General features: G+C 42.8%; 1 protein-coding gene and 1 pseudogene across 1 annotated transcript in view; both read right to left on the bottom strand.

Annotated features, from left to right (window-relative positions):
• The window catches only part of LOC136399391 (leukocyte immunoglobulin-like receptor subfamily A member 6), a 367,572-nt gene that overhangs the window by 97,334 nt on the left and 243,476 nt on the right, over window positions 1–26,762 (bottom strand). The gene's annotated exons all lie outside the window — the stretch shown is intronic.
• On the bottom strand, window positions 14,480–15,624 carry LOC136397173 (leukocyte immunoglobulin-like receptor subfamily A member 6; annotated as a pseudogene).

Raw genomic sequence — 26,762 nt, 5'->3', positions numbered from 1 at the left:
GACAATGCTCCTGCATATGGAGCAAAAGCATTTACTATATTTTGTCAAACCTTTCAAATTATGTGTATTTCTTACAATCTTTAAAGTCAAGGTATTATTAAAGTGTACCCAGCAAATATTTTAAGGTCAATTTAAAAAAATTTAAAAGGGCGGAGTCATATCCTGGAACTCCTACGGGTCTACTACAGCATGCTTTTTACTTAAAAAATTTTAAATTTCTTTTGAATGCTGATGAACAGGAGACACCAAATCTTTTTCCCCTGCAAACTATTCCCTTCTTTATTTGATCCAGCTAATAACACTGTTTTGTCTTTTTCCAAATAGCCCCAGATATATGGAAAAGTTTTATATAGGCGGATGGGGATCCTCAAACCCCGCAGCAAGATCTTCTGAGCATGGCTTTTAAGATACCAAGAGGCAGAAAAAGCCCAATAGAGATCAGGGGAACTACCAGCTTTTAGGATACACCCTTAAAGGCTCCAACACCCCAAAGGAGTCTCATAGGATGCCATCTGGGTCCTGCTTCAATAGTGGAAAGGAAGGTCATTGAGCTAAAGCCTGCCAGACTTACATGCCTCTGCTGTGAGGAAACAGGGACACTGGAAGGTAGGCTTCCCCCTCTCTCCTCTAAGGGAAGGTTCAGTCTCTTCCAGCCCTTCTCCAGCCACCTATGACCTAACCTTGCCCAGAATGCTGGGGTTTACCACTGAAGGCTGAACGTGCCCTGGACTGTCAGCCCCATCTATGACACTGTGGACGAGCCTAGGGTATTTCTTCCAAGAAGCAGGTAAACTGATCTCATTTGCACAAGGGCCACTTAACTATGTCTTGACTAAATAGTCAGGTTTTTTATTCTTCCCTCGAAGATCTCTGTTGTGGGTGTTGATAGTCCTATTTTCTTCTGCTTTGCTTAATATATAGTGTTTCCTTTATTTCTCCTACCTCGATGCCCCACTCATATTTCAGGCCTGGGACCTACTCCTAATTTAGAGCTCTCTTTCTTCCTTTTTGCCAACTTCTATTATGAATCTACCTTTGCCACCCAGCTTAGTGTATCCCAAGCCACAGTCGCAGAGCTCCAGGGAAAAGCAACCTGGTCTCATCTCTCCAAGCAGAGGAGAACAGAAGCTCCATCTCCACAAATGCTGCAGATGGTTTTTCCAGTCTACCTGAATCATTACCAGCTAGAAGCAGTGGTCATTGGGACTTGGATGTGAGCTGCAAAGTATAGAATTGTGACAACAATTCCAGTGCCATGCGGACTTTTCCTGGATGTGGACTTTTCCTGGACTCCTGTTCCTTTGAACAGCTTCTAACAGACTGAACTGGGGTTGGGTTGCATTTATCAGAGACTTGGCATGGTGTTGTGGCCAACTTGGACTTGGTGAACTTGTTATAGATTCTTGCTGTATTGGCCAAGAGCATTTAAAGGCTTTAATCACTGTAAAAAAATAGAAGACTGGATAAAGAAGATGTGGCACATATACACCATGGTATACTATTCAGCCATAAGAAATGAAGACATTGGATCACTTACAACAAAATGGTGGGATCTTGATAACATTATACAGCGTGAAATAAGTAAATCAGAAAAATCCAAAAACTGCAGGATTCCACACATTGGTGGGACATAAAAATGAGACTAAGAGACATGGACAAGAGTGTGGTGGTTACGAGGAGCAGGGGGAGTGAAGGAGGGAGAGGGGGAGGGGAAGGGGGAGGGGCACAAAGAAAACTAGATAGAAGGTGATGGAGGACAATCTGACTTTGGGTGATGGGTTTGCAACATAATTGAATGACAAGATAACCTGAACATGTTTTCTTTGAATATATGTACCCTGATTTATTTATGTCACCCCATTAAAATTAATAAAAATTTATTTATTAAAAAAAATAACCTCGAATAGCAGAGGCCCTCTGAGGAAAGCGATCAAAGCTGGAGGTATTACAATACCTGACTTCAAATCATAGTAGAGTGATGATAATGAAAGCAGGATCCTATTGGCAGAAAAAGAGACAGACCAATGAAACAAAATCAGTTGCATTTTTATACACCAATACTGACATATCAGAAAGAGAAACCAAGAAAACAACACCATTCACAATTGCTTTAAAAATCATAATCAAATTTCAGAATTTTTCATAGAAATATTTTTTTAGATATATCTCTTCAGAGAATGGAAACTAGAAAAAACAAACAAATGAAACTACCTCAAACTAAATCTGCTTCTCCACCCCTCCTTCCTCTCTGTCTCTCTCTTCCCCTCCCACAGCCAAGGCTCCATTGGAGCAAAGTTGGCCCGGGCGCTGAGGATGGCTCCATGCCTCTGCCTCAGGCACTAGAATGGCCTTGGTTGCAACAGAGCAATGCCCCAGAGGGGCAGAGCACTGACCCCTGGTGGGCATGCCGGGTGGATCCCGGTCGAGCACATGCAGAAGTCTGTCTGACTGCCTCCCCATTTCCAACTTCAGAAAAAATACAAAAAAATAAAATAAAATTGGAAAGCAAAGAAAACCATCAACAAAATGAAAAGACAATTCACTGAATGGGAGGGTATATTCACCAATATATCTGATAAAAGATTAATATTCAAAAATTATAAAGAATGTCTAAAACTCAACAACAAAAAATCCAATTAAAAATTGTCAAAGGACTTGTGGAACATACAGATTACCAATAGACATATGAAAAGATGCGTAATATCACTAGCTATCAGAGAAATGTAAACTGAACCTTGAGACATCACCTAATACCTGTCAGATCAACAAACAAATGTTTGTTTGCAAAGGTGTAGACAAAAGGAACCTTTGTGCACTGCTGGTGAAAATGTAGAATGGTGCAGCTTTGGGTAATAGGACTATTTTAACTATGTTGATTCTTCCAATCCATGGAATATTTTTCCATTTCATTGTGTCTTTTTAAATTTCCTTAAATAATGCTTTGTAGTTTTCAGTATATAGATTCTTTATGTTCATTGTCAAATTTATTCCCAGGTATTTTATCTTTTGCATTACAACTGTAAAAGTGATTATTTTGCTGAGTTCATTTTTCAAAGTGTCATTTTTGGTATATATGAAAGCAATAGACTTCCGTACAGTATATTGATTTTGTATCCTGTGACCTTGCTGTTTTGGTTTGTTGTTTCTATTAGTCTTTCTATGGAGTCTTTGAGGTTTTCTATGTACAGAATCATGATATCTGAAAAAAGTAAAACCTTCTTCCTTTCTGATTTGAATGCCTTTTATTTCTTTCTCTTATCCAGGGGAGGGAGATGTAAGGAAGGGGAAGGATAATTGAGGAAGGGTGTAAAGAAGGACAAATGTAAGGTGACAAAAAATGATTTGACTTTGGGTGATGGAGATACAACATAATCAACAGTTCAGATTATAGGGTGATGTTTACCTGGAATCTATGTGTAAGGTATTTTTCCCTGCCGAGAAGGAAGGAACGGGCCAGAGCCACAAAGTGTGGAATAGCAAAAGGCTTTATTGAGTACAGAGCGTGCATCCCACCCGGCAAGGTTCCCTGGCCCCGAAGAAAGAAAGATGGAGGAAATGGAGGCTAGGGAAGTTGCGAAGATTAAACTGCATGGGAGATATTTAAAGGGTCCCTCTAGGGAAGTGGAGCTACTATGACGTGGTAAAATCCCACTGGCTGGTAGACGGTAGCTTTTTTCCAAATGGTTCCTGTGAAGCTTCCTTTTGGCGCTCTTGATTGTGGGCAGTCCTAGCCAAAGTTTGTGGGCCTGAGTTCCCCACATGACCATCCCCCATTATCCACCGACCTTACACTATGTACACTTGCTGATCAATGTTATCCTGTTCAATTTAATTTTCCAAATCTTGGCATCTTAAGTTTCACTTAGACATAAATGAATACATTGTTCATTAAGTATTTTTAAAACCTCATTTAAGCTCATGCTTTCCAGTGTGTTCACAGCCTGCCAGACACCTGCCCAGATTCCAGGGTCCTGACTCATAGACTGAGGACACCCCCAGATACCTGGAAGCAGATAAGAGGCAGGTAAGAGAAGGGGAAATGGCTCTCTGTAGGACATCTCACATATTCCAGGACCGGCCTGTTCTTTAAAAAAATAAAGCTGCAGGGGGATCCTGTGGTGACCAGGCTGAGAAGAAACCAGGGCTCCCTCATTTTTTCACTCCAGCTAACAGCATGTTTGCAAGGCACTGGAGGGTGCATTCGAGATCCCTGGAATCCCTGCATCCCAGAATAGAGGGACCTGGGGCAGAGAAGGAGGTGACACTGTGTCACAGCAATGGCAAGTTTGCAGGCTTCTGTTCCTAAAGCAGCGATTCAGGGTCTCCCCAGCAGCGTGCTCACAGGGACAGAGAGCCATGGTCACCCTTGACTGTCTTCTAGGCTGTCCCCAGACCATCCTCTGCCTTCTTCATACACCCAGGCTCACACACAGACACAAACACAGGCACACACACCCACACTCACACCCAGTACTGCATACACATCCAGGAAAAAACAAGCTTACATTTTTCTGTGGTTTTATCTTTAGAGCAAAATTGGAGGTGCTTGTGGAGATTTCTCTCTGTGGGTTTTCCTGTGTGAACACAAAGAATAAACTGTTTTGTTCTTATAAGGGGAACTGTAACTTCTGAAAAGGTCACTTGTTAAGAGAGAATGTATTTGAATACACAAAGTCACTTACAGTAATTTCTCAACATTGCCATTGATCATAGAATTACTCAAGTCCCAGAATTAACTACACTTTTCTCCAATTTAATATATAACTCACAGCCATGAAGGGCATATCATCCAAACTTAGATGAGTTTTGAAGTCATGGTATGTTTGGTACTAACCAAAGGGCTTTCTGTTCAGACACCAAATACAAACTGTGTTATTCCCTGATATGGCGTGTTCACTGGGTTTGTTGAAATACTCTATTAATAAAAAAATATGGAAAAGAAAGGATGGTAAGATCACCAACATCTAAAGAGTTACTGATCTGAAATACTTTTTCTAGAAAATAGGCTCATAAACCAACAAAACAGTGAAATGGAATCAAAGAAAAGTAGCCATCATGTCTCAGCACTGCTGATGGAGGGTCAAGCAAGGCTCTGTTTCTGAGAAGCTGATAGTAAAAATGCTTCTGTTGGCATGATCATATCTACCTGAACTCCTATTTTCTCCCATTTTATTTTTAAAAAGATTAAACTTAATGCAGTGACATTGATCAATAAGAGTTCATACATTTCAGGTAAATATTTTTATACCATTTAAACATTTGATTGTGTTGTGTGCCCATCACCCCAAGTCGAATAACCTTCATCACCATGTATTTGTCCCTCTTTACTCCCTACCCCTACAACCTCTCCTCCCACAACCTCCTCCGCCTGGTAACCACTTCACTTTTATCTACCTGGTCTCTTGTAATGGGTTTTGTTCTTCAGTCTTTGGGGCATCTGGTAAATGTGCTTAGTGTGGACTTGGTCACATCAGCAGGCAGCTAGACATTGATGGGGAAAGAGAGCAAGGTGAGTTAGATATTATATTTTATAACACTTGGAGAGTGTGCTTCAGTAAGAAGCTTCAGCATCTCATTTAGCTTAATTTGCTAAAAGGCTAAAGTCTTCATAGGCTCATCCACACAGTTTGGAGTCTATTGTGTCCTCAGCCCTTTGGACTCAATCCCTAGCCATTTGGGGGATATTTCCGCAAGGCACTTCCAGTCCCAGTGCCTGAGAAGGAGGTGCTTCTGTGCTTCTACCTTAAGGCTTGCACAGTGGAAGACAGAAGGCAGTCATGGTGGCCTGTCAGTCTAGCCTAGAAGAAGGATCTGATTGGTTAGTGGGAGGAACCATCAGAAGTTTGCAAAATTTTAAAGAAACAGATTGGTTAGTTAAAGGGAAGCTATTTCTTCCCAGACTCTTCTTCCTATTTGAAAACAAGCTGACTTTGCTCATTCACTTATAGAATCTCCAAGGACCTGCCATGTTCTCAAGAGTGTCTCCCAAGGGCAGGCTTTGAGCAGCACCTGGATTGAACTGAGCTTTGATATGGGTTACACCATGGCACAGAATACCTTGACTTTGTTCTTTATACTGGGCTTACTGAAGACTAACCTGGACATTTTCTTTGACAAGACAAATGGAAATGAGATGTTGAATACCTGTGAACAATCTTCTATGTCAATGCTAAATACATCTTACTGCAAAAACCCAAGGGTCTCCGAGTGTGACTCCAGTAAAATGCTCTTTCTGCAATGCCGCATCAGAACCATGTCAAAAGTGGCATTAGCGCCAGTATCAGAGCCACTCAGAAGTTTCTTTCTGCCTCAAGTAAGCCCTACAGCTAAAGGTGAGTCTGAAGTTTACTGGACCATGAAGCCTGACTTCAAGTGATACGAAAACACTTCTTTGCCTAAATATGTGCTTCCAGACTGTGTTTGACATTTGTGCCTTCCTCTTTCTATTGATTGTCTTCAATGAACATGTTTGTTTTGTATTTCAGCACAGTGGACCACAAGCCCTTCCCTACATTCCAGGAAATTAGGAGAGTTTGCACTGCTAACTAATCTTTTCCCTCAAGGTTTAGGATCTGCAAGGGTATTAATTTTGTGCCCTAGCAACAGCCTAAGAGGGAAGCCAAGGTAATCACTGCAGCGATTCAGGAATCTCAGAGTACAATAATTCCCCAAGAAGGTCGATCACTCCAGTTTACTGATAAAGGGAGTGTTAGCTGGGTTCCCATCTCTGGTTAGAGAACATGGAGAGAAAGATGCCATTAATGGCTACCCTTGCATAAGACACTCATCCCAGGTATGTTAATAATTTCCACACAATGGACTGGCCGTTGACTTGACAGGAGCTTAGTCTTTTTTTTTTTTTCAATAATCAGGACACAGAAGCAGGAGCTTGGTCTTTTAAAAGACTTCTGTATTTGAATTGGTAAAGTTGAGTGCAATGGTCCTCAGAGAGAAAAATACTCAGCGTGTCTTTGTGGCTGGAACATGCTGGGTGTACCATGACCATTATGTCCATTGTTCTCATCTGGTTCCCACATACCCCAGAAAGGACCGACCAGAAGCAGTCACAGGCAGAGGTGTGGTGAATCATAGAAGATCAAAGACTATACATACTCCTGTTTTATGAAGTTCATGATCCAGGTGTGATGGACCAGTGCAGAGCCAGCAATTTTAAGTCGGCATGTTGGGCTGTGGAGATAAGTTACTCACCTCGTTGGAAGGGAAGTAACTAAGACCATGAGATGAAGATGTCAGTGATAGAATGTTTGTCTACACTGAAATATTGAATAAATCTAGGGATTTTCCCAGTGGAGAAATACCCGGTCCTTATTGTCAGAGCTGAGTGACAGTTTATTGTATGTAGCAGTTTATGGGTTGTTTGTGTAGATAGTGATTTGATTAAAAAGTAAAAATATAAAGGTCATGATAGGTCAACAGAGGCCAACATTCCCAGGCATATTGTGTGCTGAGAATGGATGTTTGGTTTCTTGAAGGAAGACAGTGTATACCAAAAAATATATATATACTCGTAGGAGGTGGTGGTCTAAGAGTTTGGGTGAAACTACAAATGGCAGAAATTTTCATGACTTTAAGAGTTGATAAGTCATTCCATGGGGAGATTCACCTTGTTACTCCATTGCACTAGACATGGCCATCTCATAATTGATGTTTGATATGATCGTTGTCTGTCTGAGACCGAGATCCATGAGATCTTTATGGGGATCATCCATGTAGAAGAGCTCTCTTGTTCCATCAGCATGACAATGTTCTGCACTTGCTCTGTGGTACATGGCAATCAGCAGTGACTTGTACCTTCTAAGCACTTGAGTTTTGGCATGTGTAGCTGGGGAAATGAGTTTTTAAATTTATTTAATTGGAGTATTTATGCCAAGAAAATGAAAACACTAATTTGAAAAGGTTTATGCATTTCTATGTTTATTATAGTATTATTTACAATAACCAGCATATGGAAGTACCCTCGGTGTTCATGGATGGCTAAATGGATAAAGATTGCCTAAAACTTATGTATTCTTTCTCTCTCTCTTTTCTTTCTTTCTTTTTTTAATATTCATTTTATTGATTTTAGGGAGAAAGAGAGGAAAGTTGAAAGAGAGAAACAGGAACATCAATGTGTTCCTGTATGTGCCCTGACCAGGGATTGAACTGGCAACCTCTTTGCTTTGAGACAGTGTTCTAATCCATTTAAGGATTAGCCAATGCATAAGGTCTAGCCAAGGCTAGACCTATGTACACTTATTTATCAATGTCACTCTAAAAAATTTAATTTTCTAAGTATCTTTCTCTTCCCCTCTCTCAGCCAAGGCTCCATTAATGCAAAGTTATCCAGAGGGCTGTGGATGGCGCCATGGCCTCCACTTCAGGTGCTACAATAGCTCTGGTTGCAATGGAGCAACAGTGCAGATGGGCATAGCATCAACCCCTAGTGGACAAACCGGGTGGATCCTGGTTGGCCCATGACAAAGTCTGTCTCTCTGCCTCCCTGCTTTTCATTTCATAGAAAAAAAAGATCATCTGATACATGAAAAAATAGATTCCAGAAATACAATATTGGAGAATAAAAATTAAATATAAACAGTAATTGGACCCCAATATTGTGTGTCACACTATGTCATACAAATGGCTTACATGGCTTTACCATGTAATCCTTACATACCCCTTAGCAGTCACAGACACATTTGAGAAGAGCAATAAGAAGAAGGAATCTGTGTTATGTCTATTTCATGTGTTTATCTGTGGAATTTGGAGGAGATTTGTGAATTCTAAATGGCTGTAAAAAGAAGATATGGGGAAGCATGAATATAATTAATAGCTCGGTTTGTGTGTGTGTGTTTACAAGGTAAATGTACCAGTCTGCTTCAAAAAAACAGAAGTAAAAAAGAAAGAAGCAGTAGTGAGAACTGAGTTTGGAGGGTCCCATATGGATGATCATGAACTATCTTGAGTTCAGAACAAAATGTTTGGATTTACCCTGAAGACCATGAGAACCAAGGAAGGATTTTGGAAAATACATATAGACATATTTGAAATGAAAGTTAGACTCATACGTGGAGGGTGAATTAAAGAAAAAAAAATGAGAGTGCCAATCTCAGAACTTAGGAAGGTGGTGGATCTGATAACACACATGCACGCACGCACGCACACACACACAAACACACACACACACACACACTAGATAGGAATTGTGACACTACCACTGGAATGGTTGAAGGAAACTCAAACAAAATACTGCCTCTCTTGGTCCTACTTTTGTTATTTTGACCACAGTGAGAAAAACCCACCCCACAAATGTGATGTGAATGCTTCTTGCCTGAGATATAGAGGAAATGAGATGAAGTATTACAGGGTTAGATGGAGATTTTGGAGGTTTGAGAAATTGAAAAGCAGGGATGCCTGGTCCATTGAGAGAAGGGTCCAGACCAGACCACACATGTAGAGCCACTGGCAACAGATCAACACATGCTCTCAGTGCAGTGGGGAGAGCATGGATTTTTGAGCTCATTGTGCTGGACCAGTTGGGTGAGTTTGTGGAACAAGGTGGACATGCGTCCTCCTCACAGCATTTATAGTAATTGGTGACACAAGGGCTGCAGATCAAAATGTGAAAAGTAAATTAATTTCTTGTTCTCTTGTATGAAACAGAGGAGACTATCTCATAAGCAAGTGACTCTTCAAATGGATATACATTCACAAATTGATTGGAAATATGGTACATGGAAGCACACTAAAAAGGGAGGAGAGGGAGGGGTTGGGGAGGGGCATATAGAGAAACAAAATATAGGGTGACGTAGGATGATTTGACTTTGGGTGCTGGGTATACAGCATAACCAACAGTCCAAATGATGTGGAGATGTTTTCTCTAAATCTGTGTACTCTGTTTGACCAATGTCACCCTGTTCAATTTAATTGTCTAAATAAAATTTTAAAAAATATTAAGAAGTCCTGTTTCTGATGAACACCTGCAAAAGTTTTTTTTAAAACCACACATTGAGAAAGGATATTTACAATGTCTATGCAAGCCAATGGGGTCCTGGCCAGTTTGTTTAGTGGTTGAGCATCTGCCTGGTGTGTGAATCTCCTCGGTTTGATTTCCAGTCAGAGCACACTGAAAAAATGCCCATCTTCTTCTCTACCCCTCCTCCTCTCACTTCTCTCTCTCTCTCTCTCTCTCTCTCTCTCTCTCTCTCTCTCTGTCTCTGTCTTCCCTTTCTGCAGCTTTGGCTTTATTGGAGCAAGTTGTCCTCAGGTACTTAGGATGGCTCCATGGCCTCCATCTCAGGTGCCAAAAAATTGCTCCATATGCAATGGAGCAAGGGGCTTAGGTGGGCAAAGCATTGCACCTTATTAGGTTTGCTTGGTGAAACCCCATTCGGGCACATGCAGGAGCCTGTCTCTGCCTCCCCATCCTCTCACTTAAATAAACAAAAAAATTAAAAAGACAATGGACTGGTACTGAGAACATTTAAGACATATCTACAAATCTGTAAGATGACAGTGATAATCTAAAAATAAAAACGTCTTCCAAATGAAAGGCAACAAGCATTTATTAGGGATCAGTAAGTATAGCTATTTAGGTTCCTTGGACTCAGACAGAGCCTAAAACTTGTTCAAACAGAAGACAGAGGCACAGGGCATTTATGAGAAAGGGAAGTGTAGCAATTACATCCATAGAAGAAAGGCACTACTATTGGTGCAAATAAGCTAAATAGTAATGTTCATTCTAAAACACACTTTTAAGTTTCAGAAAAATAGCCAATTAGTGCAGTCATCATAACTTCTGTTGCTTGTCATGTTTGTAGTTATTTGAGGTACAATGCTCAAAACCAGTCCAAAGATTATTTTGCCCCATTTTTAACATTTCAAACATTTGGGTTTTTTAAAATTAAATGTATTTGAATTAAATTGGTTAATAACATTATATAGGTTTTAGTGTACAAGTCTACAATATGCCATTTGTATATTATTTTGTTTGTGTATCTTTCAAATCCAGAATGAGATTCTGCCTTGACAAGTGGCAGAAGTAAATTTGAGATACAGATAGAATTTTGTCAGTGGGCTTTCTCTCACAGGAGGCTGAGCCAACTTCTCTTCAGCTCGGACTTTCACTGGATCCAATCACCCTAACCTAAGAGTGAAAGGCCCCCTTTTTTTTTTTTTTTTTTTTTTTTATAAATTTTTATTAATGTTAATGGGATGACATTAATAATTCAGGGTACATATATTCAAAGAAAAACATGTCTAAGTTATCTTGTCATTAAATTATGTTGCATACCCCTCGCCCAGAGTCAGATTGTCCTCCGTCACCCTCTATCTAGTTTTCTCTGTGCCCCTCCCCCTCCCCCTAAATCTCTCCCTCCCTCCCTCCTGCGTCCTCCCTCCCCCCACCCCTGGTAACCACCACACTCTTGTCCATGTCTCTTAGTCTCGTTTTTATGTTCCACCAATGTATGGAATCATGTAGTTCTTGTTTTTTTCTGATTTACTTATTTCACTCCGTATAATGTTATCAAGATCCCGCCATTTTGCTATAAATGATCTAATGTCATCATTTCTTATGGCTGAGTAGTATTCCATAGTGTATATGTGCCACATCTTCTTTATCCAGTCTTCTATTGAAGGGCTTTTTGGTTGTTTCCATGTCTTGGCCACTGTGAACAATGCTGCTATGAACATGGGGCTACATGTGTCCTTACGTATCAATGATTCTGAGGTTTTGGGGTATATACCCAGTAGAGGGATTGCTGGGTCATAAGGTAGTTCTATTTGCAGTTTTTTGAGGAACCACCATACTTTCCTCCATAGTGGTTGTACTACTTTACATTCCCACCAACAGTGTATGAGGGTTCCTTTTTCTCCACAGCCTCTCAAACATTTGTTATTACCCGACTTGTTGATAATAGCTAATCTAACAGGGGTGAGGTGGTATCTCATTGTAGTTTTGATTTGCATTTCTCTAATAACTAATGAAGCTGAGCATCTTTTCATATATCTGTTGGCCATTTGTATTTCTTCCTGGGAGAAGTGTCTGTTCATGTCCTCTTCCCACCTTTTTATTGGATTGTTTGTTTGTTTGTTGTTGAGTTTTATGAGTTCTTTGTAAATTTTGGATATTAGGCCCTTATCTGAGCTGTCGTTTGAAAATATCAGTTCCCATTTAGTTGGCTGTCTGTTTATTTTGATATCAGTTTCTCTTGCTGAGCAAAAACTTCTTAGTCTGATGTAGTCCCATTCATTTATCTTTGCCTTCACTTCTCTTGCCATTGGAGTCAAGTTCATAAAATGTTCTTTAAAACCCAGATCCATGAGTTTAGTACCTATGTCTTCTTCTATGTACTTTATTGTTTCAGATCTTATATTTAGGTCTTTGATCCATTTTGAATTAATTTTAGTACACGGGGACAGGCTGTAGTCGAGTTTCATTCTTTTGCATGTGGCTTTCCAGTTTTCCCAACACCATTTGTTGAAGAGGCTTTCTTTTCTCCATTTTGTGTTGTTGGCCCCTTTATCAAAGATTATTTGACCATATATATGTGGTTTTATTTCTGGGCTTTCTATTCTGTTCCATTGGTCTGAGTGTCTATTTTTCTGCCAATACCATGCAGTTTTGATTATTATGGCCCTATAATATAGTTTAAAGTCAGGTATTGTAATGCCCCCATCTTCATTCTTTTTCCTTAGGATTGCTTTGGCTATTCGGGGTTTTTTATAGTTCCATATAAATCTGATGATTTTTTGTTCCATTTCTTTAAAAAAGTCATAGGAATTTTGATGGGAATTGCGTTAAATTTATATATTACTTTGGGTAATATGGCCATTTTAATTATATTTATTCTTCCTATCCAAGAACAAGGAATATTTTTCCATCTCATTGTGTCTTTTTCTATTTCTCTTAGCAATGCCTTGTAGTTTTCTTTATATAGGTCCTTTACATTCTTTGTTATGTTTATTCCTAGGTATTTTATTTTTTTTGTTGCAAACGTGAAGGGGATTGTTTTTTTGAGTTCGTTTTCTAATATTTCATTGTTGGCATATAGAAATGCTATGGACTTCTGTATGTTAATTTTGTATCCTGCGACCTTACTGTATTGGTTTATTGTTTCTAGTAATCTTTTTGTGGAGTCGAAAGGCCCCCTTTACTCCATCTTTCTATGGCCTGGTTCCATAGGAGCCAGAATGACTCTCAGGATCCTAGAATCAGCACCACGGACAGAGGCAGACGTGAAGTCTGCTCCTTTCCTCCAGACTAAGCTGGGCACCCTCCCTTCCTGCATTTCCTCTCACACTGACCACAACGGACACCAGTGACCTCAGTGCTGCTTGAAACATGAGGCCATCTCCCTTCATCCATACCTGTTCAACCAAGTCCTTTGAAAGACATCGCTTATGTACCTGTTTGAAATGTTGAGGAATGAGGTGGGAAGTACTGCCCAGGGTCTGGAGAGACATGGCTGATATAAGAAACTTTGTTATCCATTTGCCAATGGGGGTGGGGGTATGCAGACCCCAATTACCGCATGAAATAGGGGGAGGAGGAAGACGTGAAACTGGGACTGCTTCCTTATGTCATTTTTAGTCCCATTTTTATTCCCCAAACGTCTGCCCTTCCTTCACACTCTGCAGTCTTTCTCCTGCACACACCCTGCATGGACTGGACACACGGATGGGGTAAGACATGGGGTGAGTGTGTGACCCCTCCTGTTCGCCATCTCTTTGTGTGATTGTTTTCTCCCTGTTGATGACCTGACTCTTTCTCCTTCTTTCCCATCTTAGCACTCGGCTCTCCTGGGACAGGTTGTGAGCTGAAATTCTGCTCCCTCAATGGACATGGGCTGGGGCTTCTCACCTGAGATTACAACATCTAAGGTGTCACTGGAAAGAGACAGCAGATACTGGAGCTGCTGTTTGAGCTGCAGCAACCTGTAGGTCCCCTTGTGACCTGAGGTCACAGCACTGATGGTGAAGGTGGCCTGAGAGGGTGCAGACATGTCCTGCAGATGAAGGTGCTGGGGAGGATCCCGTGACCCCAACCTGTGCAGGTGGAAGTTGTCAAACCAGATCTTAGAGTCACACTGCAGGGTCACGTTCCCTCCCCAGGGCACTAAGGGTTCTAGCTGGGCTGAGAAGGAGGGTTTCATGTACATTTCTGGAGAAAGGAATGTTATGATGCATAGAGAGTGAACCTCCTTCCACATGCCTTTGACCTTGAGCTGAAAGACAAAGTTCTTCTCCAGAAACTTTGTCTGTGACGCCCTGTCATCTCTTCTCAGTCCCTCTGGGTGGTATCTTTTCTTTCTATGCCAAAAACTTCCCACTATTCACTCCCTCTTCTTAGACCACTGCCCCATCTCAGTTTCTGCTCCAGGACCCTCTCCTGGACTCCATCACCACCAGCGTGATCCTTAGCCCCAAAGTGTGAGATGACAATCAGTACATGGACCAGGACAGGGCTCTTCACCTATGATCAAGATGTCCAGGGGGCACTGGTGGAGAGTCTGTGTCCACTGTAGCACCTGTACTGACCCTGATGAGTGTTGTTCACATGGCCTAGGTGTAAGATGGGTTTGTGCTGTTCATCAAGACACTGAGGGTTTGTGAGCCCCTGGTCCTTGTTCAGAGCAAATCTTCAGAGCCGGCCTCTGTGTGACACTGAAGTGCCAGGTTGTCTTCAGGCAACATGAGCGAGCCCAGTATTGTCTAGAGAGAGGACTCCTCATACATACCTGGGCTGAAGGGGATAGTTTCATTTGGAGGACACCCATACTGGACAGTGCCCACTTGGCTGCAGTGAAACTTCTCCCTGGTCAATTCCTAAGCTTTCCATCTGTTTCTATCCCTAGGAGGCCAGTGTCAGTGAACGCTCATGACCTCCATAACTCCAGTGGACACCAGGCCTATGCAAGTGATTTTGGACACAAGAAAAAAATAAAGCCAAATGTAGGCTATTTCACCTGTGAACTTGAGATGGAGAGGTCACTGGGCTGTGACCACACATAAGGATAAGAGATGGGAGAACCATGGCATCTGTAGGTTCCCACATGGGAGGTGCCCACAAGGTTCACAGGGAAGACAGCCGACCACCTCCCAGCATGTTTTCTGGATTTCACGTGTTGGGGGGAGTCAGATCCTCTCTTCTTCAACAGAGAGAAAGTGCCTGATGTGTTCTGTGAGCCACACAAGATGGACACGGTCCCTCTTGAGGCCACCAGAAGGTAAAGATGGCTGAGAGGGAGGGAGCTCTGTAATATCCTAAGGCAAAGAAGAAGCATCACTCCATGGACTGTGGGTATGGTTTGTGAGAGGTGAGACCCCTTGAGGCCTCCCTCCATTCCTCTTCACCTGGGACAAGGAGCCCACTGTAGAGAAGACCAGTTTTTCCCTCTCACTGTCACCACCAGGATCAGGAGGTCACTCACTGTACTATGCACACTGGTATTGTCTTGCTGTGTCTGAGCTCATGGATTCAATGAGAAAGCTGGTCTTGTTCCTGAAATCCAGTGGGATCTTCATAATCCAGGCCCTGGACCCGTTTTCTTTCTACAGACTGTAGACATCAGCCTGCAGAGACCACTCACACCGGACTGTCACAGAGCTCACTTTGTTGACCATGAGGCCACTAACAAATCATATGGAGAATATCAGGAATACCCCTAGAAATGCATCTGATCTCAAATTTCAGGGGTCCACATCTTCCCTCACTTTCTCCAGCTGACACCCCAGGCCTTTCAAGACTTGTCACCATTAACCCAAATATTCTGTTTCCCCAGCTGCCCAGAAGGATTACTGAGCTAAAGCAGTAGGTTTGGGGGGATGGGCTCAACAACCTGAACCTGCTCACTTAGACGCCAACACAGGCCTGGAAGTGAGTCCCTTTGAGAATTGTCCCCTCCCACAAATCAGTTCCAGGCTTAGTTTGGACCCCTGAGTGTTGGGATCAGATCTGGGCTGAGCACATCTCTCCTCCACATAGAAGTCCCAACCTCACTGAGCCTCCTGAGTTCTGGGGTCTCCATAAGACCAGATTCTAAGAAAGGAGAGTACATCATCTCTCTCTTTTCCCAAAGCTCACTGAGACTGAGAATAACTTTGAGGATGGGCAGTGTGGTGCTGCTGCCCTTGGTCCTCAGTGGTATTTTTTTTGTCCTCAGCTGGGCATGGACTGTGACAATGAGCCAAGAAACATGGGCAAGGAAGGTTCAGAGAGCAGAACTATCTAAATTTAGTGACTGTGTGTGAAGGAAAAGAGAGTGAGGAACTGACATTGTTCCACTCTCCTCTGGTGGCTGGAGGAGCCCACAGGGCCATTCTATCAAGGATAAGACCCTTGGAAGACAGACGCGCCTGGAGAATTTTATAACACTGTTCACAGACTCACAGAGGGAAGCAAAACCTTCTCTCTGGCCTGTTCTCTCTCTTCCTAATACTTCCCTTTAGTAATGTTCTTGCTCTATAAATAGTACCCTCTTTCTCACCAGGGCTTCTCTCAAAACATGAGTCATTTCTCCCTCCTCACTTCCCCTTCCTCTCTTGAGCAGGACCCCATTTCTCTCCCTGAATTCTGTCTGCAAACACTGGGCCAGAGGAAATTCAGAATGTAATGGAAAGAATAGCTGTAAAGTGTGTGGACTGTCAACCCTGTGCTGCGGACCAGCGCAGCTCGTAATTCTGGGTCTTGAGTGAGAACAATGAAAAATTAAGAAAACAGATTCATTAAAAAAAAAAAAGGATCAGGTCAGAAAGCCTATTCAATGCTGATGGCAATATCCGAGTGCCCCATAACCCCAGTTTGCTTTATTATATAGCCATATGCAAATCAAGGAAATCCTTGATACAGAGTTTCACATTTGAGGCAAAAGCAGGAACTGTTCCAAGGCAACAACTGGAATCCCCCTACCATGCATAAGCGAAATCAACCAACATCTGAACAAAGAGTAAGAGGAAGGGCATGTAAATTGCTGTCCAGCAACTTAAGCAAGCAAATGAAGTGGAGACAAATACTCAACATCATAGCCAATATGGAGTTGGAAGGGGGAGAACTTAGCCTTTTGCTAAGCCTTGAATTTACAGAGGCTTTTTGCCACTTGCAGTCTACAACAGCCCTGAGCAGGAATTGTGCCTTTCTGGGTCTCCTTCCCTCCCTGGAGAGAGGTGACAATGACATCTCTGCTCAGCCTTGTGAGGAGGCCATGGTCCCTGAGACATGCAGGGTGCAGTCTGGCAGGTGTCCTGGGCAATGATGACACATCCGGGTGTGGACACTGTGATGAATATGGCATCAGACTCCACAGGAGGGGCTGATGAAGGCATACTCCACAGTCATGACTCCTTCAAACACACAGAGACGGTGGGTATTGTGTGTAAAATATGGGGTCACAGTCAAACAAATGGGAGAACTGACCATGACAGAGAAACAGGGTAACTGAGAGATAAGTAGAAGCCAGTAGGGAGTGGACCTGGGTGGTGGGTACAGAGAGTGGGCCACAGGGCCGGTCACTAATCTGTGTGCAGATGAGGGTGACTTTCTCGGGGGACACTGGTATCTTGGGAAGTCTTGTTGGCATTGAATTGGCTGTGACAGCCTTTGGTTGACAGTATCAATATTTTCTTGGCCTGATAAAAAAAAAGTTAGGATGTATTCCTTCTTTTTCTTTCACTATGTAAAGTGTGTGTAATTTCAGTGTATGAGTGTATTTTTTTATAGCAATGTAAAAGAAGTCACCAGTAAAGCTCCCTGAACAGGATGTCAGTTTGGGACAGTTTTTGATGACACAGAAAATGTATTTAATTTATATATAGGGTGATAGAGATTTTATTTTTATCATGTTCATTTAGGATGTTTTATACCTGAAGGTGTCCATTTTAAATACATTTTTTCTAAATAATTCACATCAAATTGTTGAAAAAGTTTGCTTATGACTTCAAAAAAATTTCTTTGGTCATTTAATCCTTTTCTTTTCACTTAGAAAATTAAATGTAACAGGGTGATATTGATCAACAAGATCACATAGATGTTGGGCAAACATCTTCACCTCATTTTGACATTCGACTATGTTGTATACCCATCACCAAAGTCAAATCCTTTTCTGTCACCATATGTTTGTCCCTCTTCTCACCCTTTTCACCCAACTCTCTCTCCCCACCCTTCAGCCCTGTAACCACTTCACTTTTCTCTATATCCATGAGTCTCATTGAATTTATTGGCATGACACTGCTTAATAAAATTATATTGATTTCAAGTACTAATTATTTTGATTTGAATATTATTATTAAAGTCTAGTTGGCATACAATATTATATTAGTTTCAGCTGTACAGCACTGATCTGATATCTATGTACCTTAACGATGTGCTTTCCACATGGTGTCCAGTACTCACGTGTCTCCCTGTAAACTTGTCACACACACTGCCGTCATCCATACCCCTTCTCACCATCCCTCCACCCTCTCCCTCTGGCTGCCATCAGTTTGCTCTCCATCTCTGTAAGTCTGTTTTGGTCTTGTTTTGCTTGATTTGATGATGTTAAAAATATGAAATCTAAGTGAAAAGGAAATCTTTCTCTGAATTATTTCACTCAGCATAATCCCCTCTGGGTCCATCCAAGTTGTTGCCAATTGCAGGATTTCATTTTTTTTTTTTTTTGGCTCATTTACATTCCATTGTGTCTGCATGCCATGTCTTTCTTGACCAGTTATGTGTGGATCCAATGAAGTATTTTTTCCCCTAGATTCTTGACATAAAGGCCAAGTCATTGATTTTTTTAAGACTTTTTCATTTAGTTTTATTTATTCATAGTTTATAATATTCTCATTTTATGAGTTGTGTATATAATAATTATGCTATCATTAACTTTTTAAAAATTCACTTTTACTTTTGTTTACACATTGATTATTAAGAATTTTGTTGCTTTATTCCCAAAAAGTAGTGATAGTGACTGCCTTTGACTAGAGAATGAGGTGATTCCCAGGAGGTTCCAGCAGCTACTGAGGGTCCCTGTTAGGTAACAAGGCTACTGCAGTCACTAGCTGAGTGTCCATGGGGGAAGCTCCCATGCCTTCTGGGTCCCTGAGAACCTCCTCTTTGGAGTGTGGGATCTGGGTACTGTAAGGACCAAGAGAAGATCAGAAAATAAGCAGGACACTAATGGAACAGGGAACTTAAGGGTTACAGGCAGGTCCTGCTCCTGTTCTGTTAGGAATAACATGTCCAAGGTCATTCAAGAAGCAGAGACAGATAGGGACTCTGGGAGGCTGAGAGAGAAGAGAGAGAAAGAAAAAAAAGAGACAAACGTTTGCATTCTATTGGTTAAAAGACCCTTATCAGAAGTTTAGGTTTGGAATTCGCCAATGAGCTAGACCCCAGCCCCTGTTGCTATGCTATGTGCAGCCCCCTTAGCAAATAGGTTACCGCCACATCTGCTTCTGTATTAGGCTTGCTTGCTTAGCTTATAAAAAGATTTAGCTGTGAGCGCTAGGTGCGATTCCCATCTGCAGCTCCTTGTGAGCACAGTGTCTCTGGACACCTCAGGAATTTACCCCTGCACAGGTAAAACTGGTCAATAAAGTTACATCTATACTCCTGAAAGTCTCCGACGTTTGTTCTTGTACCCGGTGGATGCTACATCTCTGGGGGCTCGCCCGGGATTTCCCTTGGTGGAGTTTTTGGTCGGAGACTAGAGGGACAGCTGAGTAAGTACTCTTTGAGGATCCTCATTTGGTTTTGTTTTTGAGCTCCAGAGCATATAAACCTGAGATAGTAGGTGGGATGCCACTGGTAACCTACCCAGGGCTTTCAGAATGGGATGCTGTTTTCTGAAAGGAATTGTTAACTCTAGGAGTTAACTCTAGAAGTGACCGGTCACATTAGGAATTTCTGCGCCGCGCTGTGCTGCGTTTTGTCTGTGTGCAAATGCCTGAATTGAGTGTGAGATAATCTTTTACTCTAGCCTTTTTTTTTTTTTTTGCTTATTGGTTGGGGTATTTTGATAATTGTTTTGTTAATTCTTGAAGGTTTAGAAGCAGACAAAGTGGGATACAGAAGAATGGGACAACAAGAGTCTGTACCCGGTTCTCCACTTGAGTGCCTGCTAAACAACTTTTCTGATTTTCAGAAAAGAGCCCAGGGGAACAGAGGGCCACCTCCAGACCGAGAGACCCTCCGGACCCTGAGTCAGTTAGAATGTCCCGCCTTCAACATAGGGTGGCCCACTGAGGGAACTTTTGATCTTCCTATTGTGTTTGCTGTCCAAGCTATTATCTACCAGGTGCCCCATCCAGACCAATATTTGTATATAGATGTGTGGGTTGATATTGCCACAGATAAGCCAGGGTATATCAGAAAGTACATAAAGAATGGCAAGAGAGAGAGAAGGGCAGTATGTGTTACTGCAAGTAACCAGAGGGCAGAGAAAGGCAGTAGGAAGGAAAATGAGAAGACCAATTCCCCGGTACAGTCCACTGTACCATCATCTAGAATTTACCATGTCTTGCCTGAACTGCTGGAGGATCCCTTAGACCCAGTAAATTTCCCTCCTCCCTATCGGTGGCAGGGAGAACCTGATTCCATGCAGCAGGATGTAAGTGGATTTTTGAGTTGACCACACACCCGAGGGGGGGCGATATATTCGCCTTCTCCTTCAGCAGGAGATGCCGCCATTTTGCCTTTGTCTCCTGCGGGAGGTGCCAAGGGGAGCGCAGCCATTTTACCGCTCCGGGAAGCGCCGCCGGCACCAGATGCTGGTCCACGAGCACCCCCTTGCTTCATCTATGTGCCTTTTTCCACCAGTGATTTGTACAATTGGAAGCAGGAAAATCCTCCTTTTTCTGAGAAACCACAGGGACTAATATCCTTGCTTGAGACAGTTTTTAGGACCCACCAGCCAACGTGGGATGACTGCCAACAGGTCTTACAAACTCTTTTTACTACAGAAGAAAGAAATAGAATAATGAGAGAAGCAGCAAAGGCAGTTTTAGAGGACAGGGGAATGGATGGGGAAGTCTAGAATGTCCTTCCCAAACAGCCCCCGACCTGGGACCCAAATACCTCAGGGGGAAGGGAAGCACTCTTCCAGTATCGCCGGGCTCTGTTGCAGGGTTTAAAAGCAGCAGCCAGGCGGACGATGTCAAAGTAATGGCAGGGTAGGAAGCGATACCGATAAATCTCCCCCAAAACTCAACAAGATCTTCAACCAGAAACAGAAAAACCTATACTTGGAGCCTCCAGATGCTTCGCAATACACCCGAAGTTATGGTCGAGTGAAAAATTGGTTAAATATATAACCAAACCCCGAAGGAAATAGGGAGTAAGAAATGCTCTGCCTTCCTCACTAACCTAAACAGGGCGGCTTTCTCTGGTAACTGTGAATATAGAAACTGAGGCGGGCAAAGGGGGTGAATAGATCCAAGCCATGGCACAAATGGCCGAACCAGGCTGTGGCACGGAGATCCAAGCCGAGGAAAAACTGATCCTGTGGCAACCCGGGCAATACAAGTGAACATTCGTGCCAAACCCAAACAAAGAAAGACAAGCGGGGCAGCCATTTTACCCGATCTCCTGGTCGGTGCGCAGTTAGTGGACGAGAGATTTCTTCCTAAGCCCCGTGTTACCCCACAGAGAGGCAGAGTAAGAGGCCTTTCTGTGGGCTGAAAGCAGAATCTCTGGGCAGCCCCAGCGCCCTGGGAAAGCCGCGCACGGGAGGGAGCGAGAACTAATTCCAACGGTGGAAATTTTCCGTGCTGGTGGGGGTTTCACTCAGAGGGAAACGCGGCCGGCCTCATATCCTGGTTTGCGCGCGCAGATAGGGAGTGAGAGATTCCTCCAAGTGCCTCGGCAGTGTGCGCCTGTGTTATCGCACAGAGGGGCAGAGTCAGGGGCCTTTGTGTGGGCCAAAGCGGAATCTCGGGTCACCCCAGCGCCTTGCAAAAGCCGCGCACGGGGACGGAGCGAGAGCCAATTCCAACGCTGCAACTTTTCCATGCAGTTGGGGGTTTCACTCAGAGTGTGAGACTGCTGGCCGGATATCCTGGTCTGCGTGCGCAGATAGCGAGAGTTTCCTCCAAGCACCCCGGAAGTGGGTGCCCGCCTGTGTTACCGGACAGAATGGCAGAGCCAGAGGTCTTTGAGTGGGCGGAAAGCCCGCCTGATTATGCTAGCAGCTCTGACTGACTGAGCCTTACCCAGAGCCCTGTGCTGAGTGAAAATAGAGTGGTGAGTTGCCAGCTCTTTGAGCCACTTACTATCCAGTCAGAGGCAGCAGCAACCCCATAGCTGGATTATCAGGCTACTAATTGAGGAAGGAAAGACTAGGAGAAAGGCTCCAGGAACACGGACTCTCTCACTGTCGGAGCCTATAAATGCTAATGAGCCTCGACTGCCAACAAGACTAAAGCACAATATATGACATTGCCATAGAGACTTATCAACTGCAAACCTCTACCTGAGCGTGCCAAAGGGGCAGAACCCGGGGTACAGAGTCACCAACCAGGAAGAGGGAGAGAAAAGAAAAAGCAAGAAGATAACCTCTCAAAATCAAGAATAATCTGCAGACTTTATAACCTATCCCATTTTATTATATTTGTTCGTTTGTTTCTCTTATCTTCATTCTTGATATTTTTTTTCCTCCTCCAATTTGGCTGATTAACTCTTTGCCGATCTTACTCTCTCCTCTCCTTGAACTACACTACCCATAAGTGTTACATCTCCCATTATCTTTTCTCTCCCCTTCCTTTCTCTCTATGAGGGTTGCACTCCAAAACCCTTAACTCTCTCTCTCTCTCTCTATCTCTCTCTCTCCTTTCTTTTTCCTTCTTTTAGTGGTTCCCTCTTTTTTTTTCTCTCTCTCTCTTTCTTTTCTCCCTCTATATTAGTTTCTTCCTTTCTCCTTTACATCTCCTCTCATTCAAACATCAATAACAAACAAATTATCTTATCTGGGACTCAAACTTATGTTTGTGGCATTTTGGGGGATTTTTACTTCACCTTTTTAACTCACTAGCAGTGCTTCCATCCCTGGCTCTCCATTTTATCTAGTTCTTGTTCCACTAAATACAATAGTAATTTTTTAATTCCCCCCCTCATTTTTCTGTTTTCCTTTTATTCCTCTCATCATAACTCTTAGTCAACCAACACCTAAAAGCAAATCATTTTATTCTTGACCCAAATTTTTTCCTTATTTTCTTTTTGTGGGTCCATACCCCCTTCTTTTTTCTTTTTTTTCTTTCTTTTTCTTTTTTTTGCCCCTTTATTACTTTTCCCCAATTCAGGCCCTCCATTACAGGCATTGTTTGTTATAATTCACAGTTCACCACAAGATTTTCTCAAGAAAAAGGGGAGAGGAGAGGAGAGAAAAAAAGGAAGGGGGGGAATAATTTCCTTTTTTTTAAATTTTTATTTTATTTTATTTTTCTTTATTTCATTATTAATTTTTTTTTAAAAAACAACTCTTTTTGATTTTTAATTTTTTTAACTTTTTATTCTTTATTAAATCTCATTAATACTATCAACAAAACCACCCTCAGATGCCATTAAGGAAGAGAAAATTGAATATCATGGATACAAAAGAAAGAGAGGTAACACAGCTAGATGAGGAAAAATCTATGGAGAAAAAATTTAATATATTGGAAACCTTGGAGCTAAATGACAGAGAATTCAAGATAGAAATCCTAAAAATCCTCTGAGATATACAAGAAAACACAGAAAAGCAATTTAGGGAGCTCAGAAAACAACTCAATGAACACAAAGAATATATATCCAAGGAAATTGAAACTATAAAAACAAATCAAACAGAGGTGAAAAATTCAATTCACGAGCTGAAAAACGAAGTAACAAGCTTAGCTAATAGAACAGGTCAGATAGAAGAGAGGATTAGTGAAATAGAAGACAAGCAACTTGAGGCACAACAGAGAGAAGAAGACTTGCAGGGGTTTCGAGCTGCCCACCCTTTAACTGTGTTGCTCCAATATGTGGATGACCTCCTCATCACTGCAGCCAAAGAAGAGCAATGTAAGACGGCCACCTTAGACCTACTCCAGGATCTCCAGCAGATGGGGTATCGAGTCTCTGCCAAGAAGGCCCAGATTGTCACCCAAACTGTAAGTTACTTGGGATATAACTTACAAGGGGGACAAAGGACATTATCCAGTCAAAGGATTCAAACTGTGTTGCAGATCCCAGAACCCACTAACAAAAGGCAAGTGCGAGAATTTCTGGGAGCAGTAGGATATTGCAGACTCTGGATATTAGGATTTGCAGAGCTGGCCAGGCCCCTCCACGAATTCACATGGGGCAAAGAAGAACAGTTTATTTGGACAGACAAGGAAAGGAAGGCTTTCCAGGCACTGAAGGAGGCCCTAGTAGCTGCCCCAGCATTGGCCCTACCAGATATGGCCAAACCTTTCCAGTTGTACATTGCTGAGAAGGGAGGGGTAGCCTTGGGAATCCTCAGCCAAGAGCTTGGGCCATGGAAGAGGCCTGTAGCATACCTATCCAGGAAGCTAGACCCCGTAGTGTCTGGCTGGCCAACCTGTTTAAGGGCACTTGCTGCTACCTCAATCCTAGTTAAGGAGGTCAACAAACTGACATTGGGTCAGGACATCCAGGTTATTGGAGAACACTATCTAGAACAAGTGCTGCATGCCCCACTGGATAGGTGGCTCTCCAATGCTCGATTGACACAGTACCAAGCACAGTTATTGAATCCCCCAGCAGTGCAGTTCTTGAAGATGGCAGTCTTAAATCCTGCCACCTTGCTACCGTTGCCAGACCCATTAGTGGTCCATGACTGCAGACAGATATTGGACACTGTCACAGGGGCCAGACTGGACCTCAGGGACCAGGCCTATGTGAAGGCAGACCTCACGCTGTTCACTGATGGAAGCAGTTATGTCCGAGATGGACAAAGATATGCAGGAGCAGCTGTAACTACCCAGGACAGTGTCTTATGGCAGAGAGCATTACCAAAAGGTACTTCTGCACAGTGAGCAGAGCTAATTGGACTTACACAGGCCCTCCAGATAGCTGAGGGCAAAGTGGCCAACATTTACACAGACAGCAGGTACGCCTTTGCCACTGCTCACATTCATGGTGCCATTTACAAAGAAAGAGGCTTGCTAACAGCAGGGGGAAAAGAAATTAAGAATAAAACTGAGATTTTAGCCCTGCTCGATGCCATTTGGCTTCCCTCTAAAGTAGCCGTAATTCATTGCAAAGGACATCAAAAGGGGGACTCTCCAATTATTCAAGGAAACCGTTTTGCTGACATTGTAGCCAGAGAAGCTGCAAAAGAAGGAACTGCAGACATTCTACCGCTTTTGCCTCAACCCGTGCTGCCTCCCAACCCTAAGTATACTCCTGAGGAAGAGCAAGAGGGAAAGCAATTAGGGGGTAAAAGAAATAAGCAGGGGTGGATAGAACTACCTGACACTAGACTCTACCTACCCCAGGGAGTTATAGGAGAGATTGCAAAGGAAATCCATGCAAGTTCCCACCTAGGGCAAAATAAGATAGAACAACTAATTAAGAAGTACTACAGGGGACCCCAGATTAGGGATACTGTGCAATCCATAGTTTCTAGATGTAAGGCTTGTGCTAAGGTCAATGCTATAAACAAGAAGCTTTCCCCTTTAGTTAGATATAGGGGAAAGTGCCCAGGAGAGTTATGGGAAATAGATTTCACAGAAATGACTCCAGGAAAGGCAGGACATAAGTATCTACTGGTGTTAATAGATACTTTTACAGGATGGACGGAAGCCTTTCCCACCAAGGGTGAAACTGCTTCCACAGTTTGCAAGATCCTGCTAAGAGAGATCATCCCTAGATATGGAATTCCTATAGCCATAGGATCTGACAATGGACCAGCTTTCATCTCTAAGATTTCCCAGGAATTAGCTACGAGGCTAGGAATTGATTAGAAATTGCATTGTATTTACAGGCCTCAGAGTTCAGGACAAGTAGAACAAATGAATAGGACATTAAAGGAAACTCTAATTAAATTAAGAGAGGAGACTGGTGAAAACTGGGTAGAGTTACTCCCTTTTGCCCTGTTCCGGGTTAGGTGTACACCTAACACTAATAGATGGACCCCCTATGAGCTTATGTTTGGACAACCCATTCCACTGGTACCCCAGCTCACCAGAGAGGAAATAGAGATGTCTAATCATACTTTCCTCAAGTCCCTACAGGCATTGCAGCAGATTCAGAGAGAAGTAAGGGAGCTGCGGGAACAGAGAGCTGCAGCATTGGAAGACAATGCCCAGAGGTTGTCGCCACCGGACCCTGGACAGTGGGTTTGGGTTCTCAACCACCGTCGAGGGAACCTAGAGGTGTGGTGGCAAGGACCATTCCAGGTATTGCTCAGTACCCCTTCTGCAGTCCGGATAGCAGAAAAGCCCTCTTGGATCCATCTCTCCCACGTGAAAGCAGCCCAACCACCTGACGAAGGATCCCGGAGATGGCAAGTCAAACAGACCTTTGGAGAGCCTCTAAAGCTCACCTTGTCCTCCACTTAGGACTGATGACTTTTTATTATTTACCCAGCAAGGGACTAGAGTTGCAGAAATGGGTTTTAATCAGGACAGCAGATGGCGCAGTTATAGCACAGAATAACACCTGGGATAATAGCACCTCCATAACACTCCAAGGTGATTTATCAAAGTTTTTTGAAGAAAAATTCTGTGATTCACCAGCAGCTTGGAGACATTTTGATTCAGCCAGGAGCCCGCTCTTAGATAACTGGCCTAGCTCATACACTGCAGGT

This window comes from Saccopteryx leptura, chromosome 3 (genome assembly GCF_036850995.1).
Source record: "Saccopteryx leptura isolate mSacLep1 chromosome 3, mSacLep1_pri_phased_curated, whole genome shotgun sequence".
In the NCBI taxonomy this organism is placed as follows: Eukaryota; Metazoa; Chordata; class Mammalia; order Chiroptera; family Emballonuridae; genus Saccopteryx; species Saccopteryx leptura.
The sequence above is the reverse complement of the archived record's forward strand: the minus strand, read 5'-3'. Positions and strand labels throughout refer to the sequence as shown.